At 40.0% G+C, this 6,800-nt stretch overlaps 1 pseudogene; it reads left to right on the forward strand.

Moving 5' to 3' along the window:
* The first annotated feature begins 5,429 nt into the window (after nt 1–5,429).
* Nucleotides 5,430–5,803, forward strand: LOC119513642 (annotated as a pseudogene).
* Nucleotides 5,804–6,800: the final 997 nt, after the last annotated feature.

Below are 6,800 nucleotides of genomic sequence, written 5' to 3' on the forward strand. Positions count from 1 at the left end.
GCATCCCAAGTGACATTTTATTAAACATAAATCTGATCACAACACCCCTCTGCTTTAAACCCTCCAGTGGCCTCCCATCTCATTTAGAAAACATTCCCAACCCCTCACTTTGGTTTTTAAAATCCTCCCTGACCTGACTCTGCTGACTTCTTCTACATCATCTCCTACACTCTCCCCAGCCACCCTGGCCTTGGTCTGATCGTCATGGACACCAAGCTGGTGCCCACCTGGGCATCTTTGCATTTATGGTTCCCTCTGCCTGGAATGTTGCTCACACTCATCTCTGCATGTGCATCTCCTTCTTTTGATTCAGAATTCAGCTTAGATATCACATCCACAGAGAGGCTTCTCCTGACCACTCGTCAGAAGTAATTCTCTTATCACACTCTGATTTATTTCTCTCTTTTGGTTTCTCTCCTCCTCTCTCTCCTTCTCTCTCTTACTATCTCATCTATCTCCTCCACCAACATTCAAGCTCCACTTGTTCACCACTGAATCCTCAACTCCTAGAACAAAACCTGATGATAGTACCCAATACATATTTGTTGAATAATTGAAAGGATAGATGATTAGCAGTCTCATATAATTGAGTTTCATTCCACTGACTTTTACTTATACCCAATCTCTCCTGGCCATAGCTGGGTAATATCAGATTTTGCATGTCATAATAATGAGCATGGTTTCTGAGGTCTTGTAACCACTGAATAAAAAGTCTAACTCTTGGGACAGGTTTGTGAACACGTGTGAAATCAAGCATGAAAAAGAAACCAGGACTTTTTAAATGTGGGTCTAATTTGTGAAGATAACTGCTAAAGAAATGAGAATATATTGGAAGGAAATATCAGGATCAGGCAATTCCCGATTCATGCTTAACTCTGCTAGTGCTTGGCCCATTGAAGTGCAGTCACTGATAGAGGCAGCCAGAGCTAGGGAACTTGGCTCAACTTTTACAAATTAATGCTGTGAGTGCCTTGTGTTCTTATGGTGGTCGTGGATTGTGTCTATATTGGCACAGTATTGGCACCAGGTGAAAGGGATGAACTGACCTTTTATCCCAACACCAAAATGGTTCCTACCAAAAATAAACTTTTCAGTGAACAGTTTAGTAAGTACCTACCATATTTCAGCCATTTTCCTGGGTACTTTTTACAAAAATATTACTTTATTCTCACCCTATTCCTATGAGTTTATCCATTTCATAGATGAATAGACTTGGGCTCAGAGAGGTCAAATGACTTGCTCAAGGTCACACAGCTAGACAACAGAGTTGATATTTGAACCCTGGCCCCTTAGCTATTAAACTCTCACTTCCTTTGTTATCGTATCCATAGTCATTAATCAACCTTTTGATCATAATTTGGCATCTTGTGTAAAACTATCTTTAGAATAATAGTCCTCAGTGTAAATGCTCATTTTGCATTCTGATGTGCCCTGGCTTGTGGCACCCCCACCTTCTGAGGTGATATACTTATTTCTGTACCTGAATTACAGATTGGTTTGCACCACCCTGGCACTCAATGAATATCTGCATTTTTGGAGAAACCTTCACCAATATTTCCTTCTTAAATCAATCCCACAGTTTAGAAAATAATAATATAAGGGAGTGTTTTGACAAATGAAACTTTCAAAGTATGCTAATTTTTTCCTACATCCTTTCTTTTTGAGCATGAAATAGTATCATATGTCAGACAGCAGAGAGAATTGGAGAAGAGAGGAAGCCATGACTCAGGCAGCCTGGCACTTTGATAAAGAATCAAGACAAAGGCCTTGTAACTTAGACCCGCTACTGATCAGGCTCTACATTCCCCTGGCCCACCACACACACAAACTCTCTGAGAATAGCGGACATAAACTACTTACAGAAGAAAAAAACAGATGTGAGTGGTAAGCTTTCTTTAATGCTATTAATTTTACCCTGTATCAACTCATGTTCCTCCTGGACCTTTAACAGTTGGTTAAAACAGCATTTTAAAAAGTACGTTTCCCTCAAACGCCCATCACCTTGTATACAACAGAGAAAATTATCCTGTGTTCACAGTTATGGAAATATCAATTATCTCAAAGGTAATTTTATAATTTATGTAAGCACTGATGATAAATCATTATTATACTTTTTAAAAATGGTGACTGGGTAGAAAGGATTTTAATAGGAGAATTTTAATTGGGCAGCACAAAAAGCATTCTTTAGGATTTTTCGATGAGTCACCAAGGACTGCATTTAGTAAATTATTTTAGTAGCAAAAAGTCATATCTTTTACCCCTTTGCTAAAATTTTGATCTTTCATCACCTAAAATAAAATAACCAAGTTCTATATAGAAGTGGCTTAAAGGCAATTCAGTTCAACCAAAGTGTGTTTTCATTGCTATGAGATTATTACATACAGCATTTATCAATAATATCATTTTTTAAGTCAAGAATTTAACTGGCTTCATCATAAGAAAGAAAAAGTTATGGAGTAGGAATTGATCCATGGCTTCTGGTAGACCCAGAAAGTGGTTATATTGGATTGTCAGAAGGCAAGGGGCAGGTGCACTCAGTAACTTTTCCTCAAAAAAAAAAAAAAAGGTTCATATAAACCATATTTGCAAATGTAATCACGTCAAACCTGCTGACTGACTTTCACAAACCCATCTTCTGACCCCCAATATTTCCCAGAGCATCCAGAAAAACACCTGCACAGGACCCAAAGGAAACTACCCCAAAGAAATTCCTGAAGAAATTTGCTCCTTGTTTGGGTCCAAAGCTGGGAACCTTCTGGTGTTGTCAAGCCAGTTACAAAATTGAAGAATTGTTTCAAATGAAGCAATGCAGAAAGAAATTAATAATCAAGATACTGACTGCATGGAGTGGAAATTACCAATGCAAAATGACTTTAAAAACTAGGAGGAAATTAGCCTTAAACAGAGTGTTTCTGTTGCAGACAAACTTGCTTGAAAGTGTTAACATTTAAATGATCACACCTCCACTTTGAAGTTAACACTCCATTAAGGGGCTGAGGGAGCTCACACCTCTGTCTGTGGCGCCTTTCACTCTTGTTGAAACCCAAGGAGGGAGAGGGGGGGAGGGGGAGAGGAGAAAGAGGAGGAGGAGCTACAAATGGAGAAATGGCAAAGGTTGGTTTCCAGGAAAGGTGACGGACCTGGTTATGCTTGCATCCTGGTGCAATTATTAACTGCATCTCTTTTCACTCCCCAGAGTGTCCCAATTTGGCTAATAAATTATATGGTCACCCAAATAGGGTATAGAATGTCCAAAACGACAGAGGAAAGGCCCTTTATATTTGTGAATAAAAAGAAATAACGTTTTTTTCCTTTGAAGGCATGCTTTTGTTCAGACATTTCTGTCATTTCACATGTGAAGGCTAAGTATTTACTACTCCAGGAGAAGACTCAATGAATTAAAGTATCTTGAAAAAGGACCCTGGAGACTATAGAGTTCTAATTTTGCAAATAAGAAAACTGAGGTTCAGGGAAGTTGACTTACCTGAGGCCACAACAGCTAGTTAACAGAAAAGCTGGGAAAAGGACCCAAGTCTTCTAAATGTACATTATACATTTACAGTATGTCAAATATTTTCAGGAATGTAAAGAATATTCTCAGTAATGGAATAATGAAGTGCAAAACCTGTGATAAAGACTCCCTTGTTTAAGTCAGAGGGCTCAAGAATGAGGGATATAGAGAGGAAGAACTGGCTCTTGGGGGTGAACTTTCTGAAGCTTCCTGACAACTTCAGCTGAAGGAGAAACCAAGAATTCTCTAGGAATGAACAAAAGCCAGGAATCAAATTGGTTCCTGGCTTTTCAATTTAATAGCTGATTGACCTTGGTCAAAGTTATTGCAGATCTTTAAAACTCCCATTTCCTCATCTACAAAATGGGTATAAAATAATATTCATCTCAGGCAACTATTGTGGATATTAAATGAGACAGTACTTAGCGCAATGGCTGGCACATGGTTATCCATTCAGTAAATGTTAGCTATCATCATCATCATCACCATTACACTATCATCACCATCGGTATCATCATTTTCCCTTCTCCATTTCTAACCTGACCTGAATTTGACTGTCTTCATAATTCCACAACACCCTTTTCCCTTGTGCAATGCACAACACTAATCTTCTCTAGTCTCAACCCTCAGAATATTCCAAATGGATAGACCAAGAGTCCTCATATTCTCAGAGAACCCCCAAGGGTTCTCTGGATATGGCTTCATATGACTGTGCCTTCCAGTATTTCAGTAATTATGAGTGCATGCTTGGAGTCAAACAAACTTGAGTTTGAACCTTGTCCATATCCCTCCTACCTTGTGACATTGAATAAATGATTTAGTCTCTATAGACTTCATTTCCTCACATGTAAAATAGTGGTAATAACAATAACCTCATAATGTGTTCAATGCACTTAGCTCTGTCCTGGCATGTAATAAATGCTCAATAAGTAGCAGTTATCCTATTCGACTAACTTTCTTGCTGAAAAGTATTAGAGCTGTGGCAGAATGTACCTGCTCACATTTCTTCCACCCTTTGCAGCCACCTCCCTCTTTGGGGTATATCTACTGGATTAGCCGTTGGCTCAACTGTAGCTTTAGGATTAAGATAAGTAGGTGGGGTAACATTCTTTCTCTCTGTCTACTACCTTGAAGGTTCTTCCCTTGGCCCTAACCTGATTTTCAACTGTAGCAATTAACTCATGGAAACTGTTAAATCTGCAAGTTACATCAAGACAAGAGAGATGGCAAACACATTCATTAACAGAATTTGGACCAACAAATACCTCCACAAGTTTTCAAAATGAATAGAACCTAACATGATACAGTGGAATAGAATATAGGGTCCTTCATTTGAGTCCCAACAAACCCCAGATACATGAGCACCAGACTCTGAGAAAAACAAAACAAAATAACCTTAGACTTTTTGACACTAAACATGATTTATTTGATACTGTGATATTTCCAAGAGTGGATGTAAATTTGCCTACATGTGTAGACACATGGTCTTTAGCCTAGAAAAAGGGGCATGGTCTGCCCATTCAGTATAGCTTGATTAGGCAGACCACAAGATCTAGCACAAAGTGACAGATTTTAGCCTTTTATCCTTAATTCAAAAAGGGTAGGAGAGGATCAAGATGGTAATGTAAGATGCTCCAGAGTGCTATCTCAGCCCCCTTCCCCCAAGAATCTTTGAACAACTAGCAAAACTGGCAGAGCTATGATCCTCAAAACTCCAGAATACAGTTAAAGTGTTGCAGTAATGGCAAGAGCCAGATCAAGGAAACAAAGCTTTAAAAACAGTAGGTGATTCCCTTTCCTCAGCTGCTGCGGAGGTGCTCAGTTCCAAGGAAGCTAAGGCTGCATTGGAGTGTGGCCCTCACTTTATCCAACGACGAGCACCCTGCCTGGAGCTGCCTGCCCAGCACTCACCTGCACCATGGCCTCTGTCCCCTAGCTTGCTTGCACCTACTCAGCACTCATACTTCACGACGAATGAAGCCACCATCACAGAGAATAAGACCAATGCTCTCATTAAGCAGCTTGTATAAATATTGAACCTTTCTAGCCTGGCTTGTTTGAAAGGCCCTGGCCAACGTCAACATCGGGAGCCTTATCTGCAAGGTAGGGGCTGGTGGACCTGCACCAGAAGCAGATGCTGCACCAGTGGGAGGTCCTGTTCCCTTCACCACTGCCGCTCCAATTGAGAAGAAAGTGGAAGCAAAGAAAGAAGAATTTGAGGAATCTGATGATGACACAGGCTTTGGTCTTTTTGACTCAACCGCTTTTATAACATGTTCAATAAAAAGCTGAACCCTTAAAAAAGAAAGAGGTGAATTCCATGTGCCCTTGCTGGCCCCTCCCCCCATCCCATCTTTGGTGTGGTGTGGTGCCAGCCTGTGCTCTGAATGTGGGTCCCTAGACCTGACCCAAGGGAGCAGAGTAACTCCTATACACATACTGGTGTTTCCATATATCAGTGCCCATCTATCAGGTGAAGCCTGAAAGACTGAATCAGAAACCTTGTCTCAGCTCACCCTGCCAGAATTTGTCCTGCAGGCACAGGCAATTTGCAGACAGCTAAAACAGTATAAGAAACAACTAAGCCAATGCAGCTTGGGGCAAAGGATTAACTACATAAGAGCATACAATGGGATAACCAGGAAGGGGAGAAAGTCTATTTCATAGGAAGAAAAGGGGACATTCAAACTCCTCTAAACAGGGAAATTCCTAAGGTTATGATCAAGGATAAACCCAGGAGGAGGAACAGGCTCTACACAGGCTCGGATAAGACAGAAAGGACCCTGCATTTTTTCATTCTTCTTGGGCTGATCTTGATAGGAGGGCACTACTCTGAAGGAAAAAACCAGCTGAAGCAGAACCTATTTGCCAAGACTGTGAAAATAGCTTTTTTTTGCCTGGCTTTCTTTGTTTTAGTTATCTCTTGGCACTCAAGGAAACCTCTGTCATATCACTAACTGGCTACAAACTTAAGGAACAGAGAGCTCAGGGACTACATTCATAGTTAACAATTTAAAAAATGAAAATGTATAGTGTGCAGAAAAAGATTATAACACAAACAGAAAAGAAACAGGAAATCATCATGGCCCATCCAAAAGGAACAAGGTAAAGGTTCAGAAACCATCAATGAAGAGGAGTAAACTTTGGATATACTAGACAAAGATTTTTTTAAAAAGTGATCCCCAATTTGCTCAAGGAGGCAAATGAAAACACAGAGAAAGAACTAAAGGATATCAGGAAAACAATGAATGAACAATATGAGAATTTCAATAAAGAGACATATTTTTAA

This window comes from Choloepus didactylus, chromosome 2, assembly GCF_015220235.1.
Source record: "Choloepus didactylus isolate mChoDid1 chromosome 2, mChoDid1.pri, whole genome shotgun sequence".
NCBI lineage: Eukaryota > Metazoa > Chordata > Mammalia > Pilosa > Megalonychidae > Choloepus > Choloepus didactylus.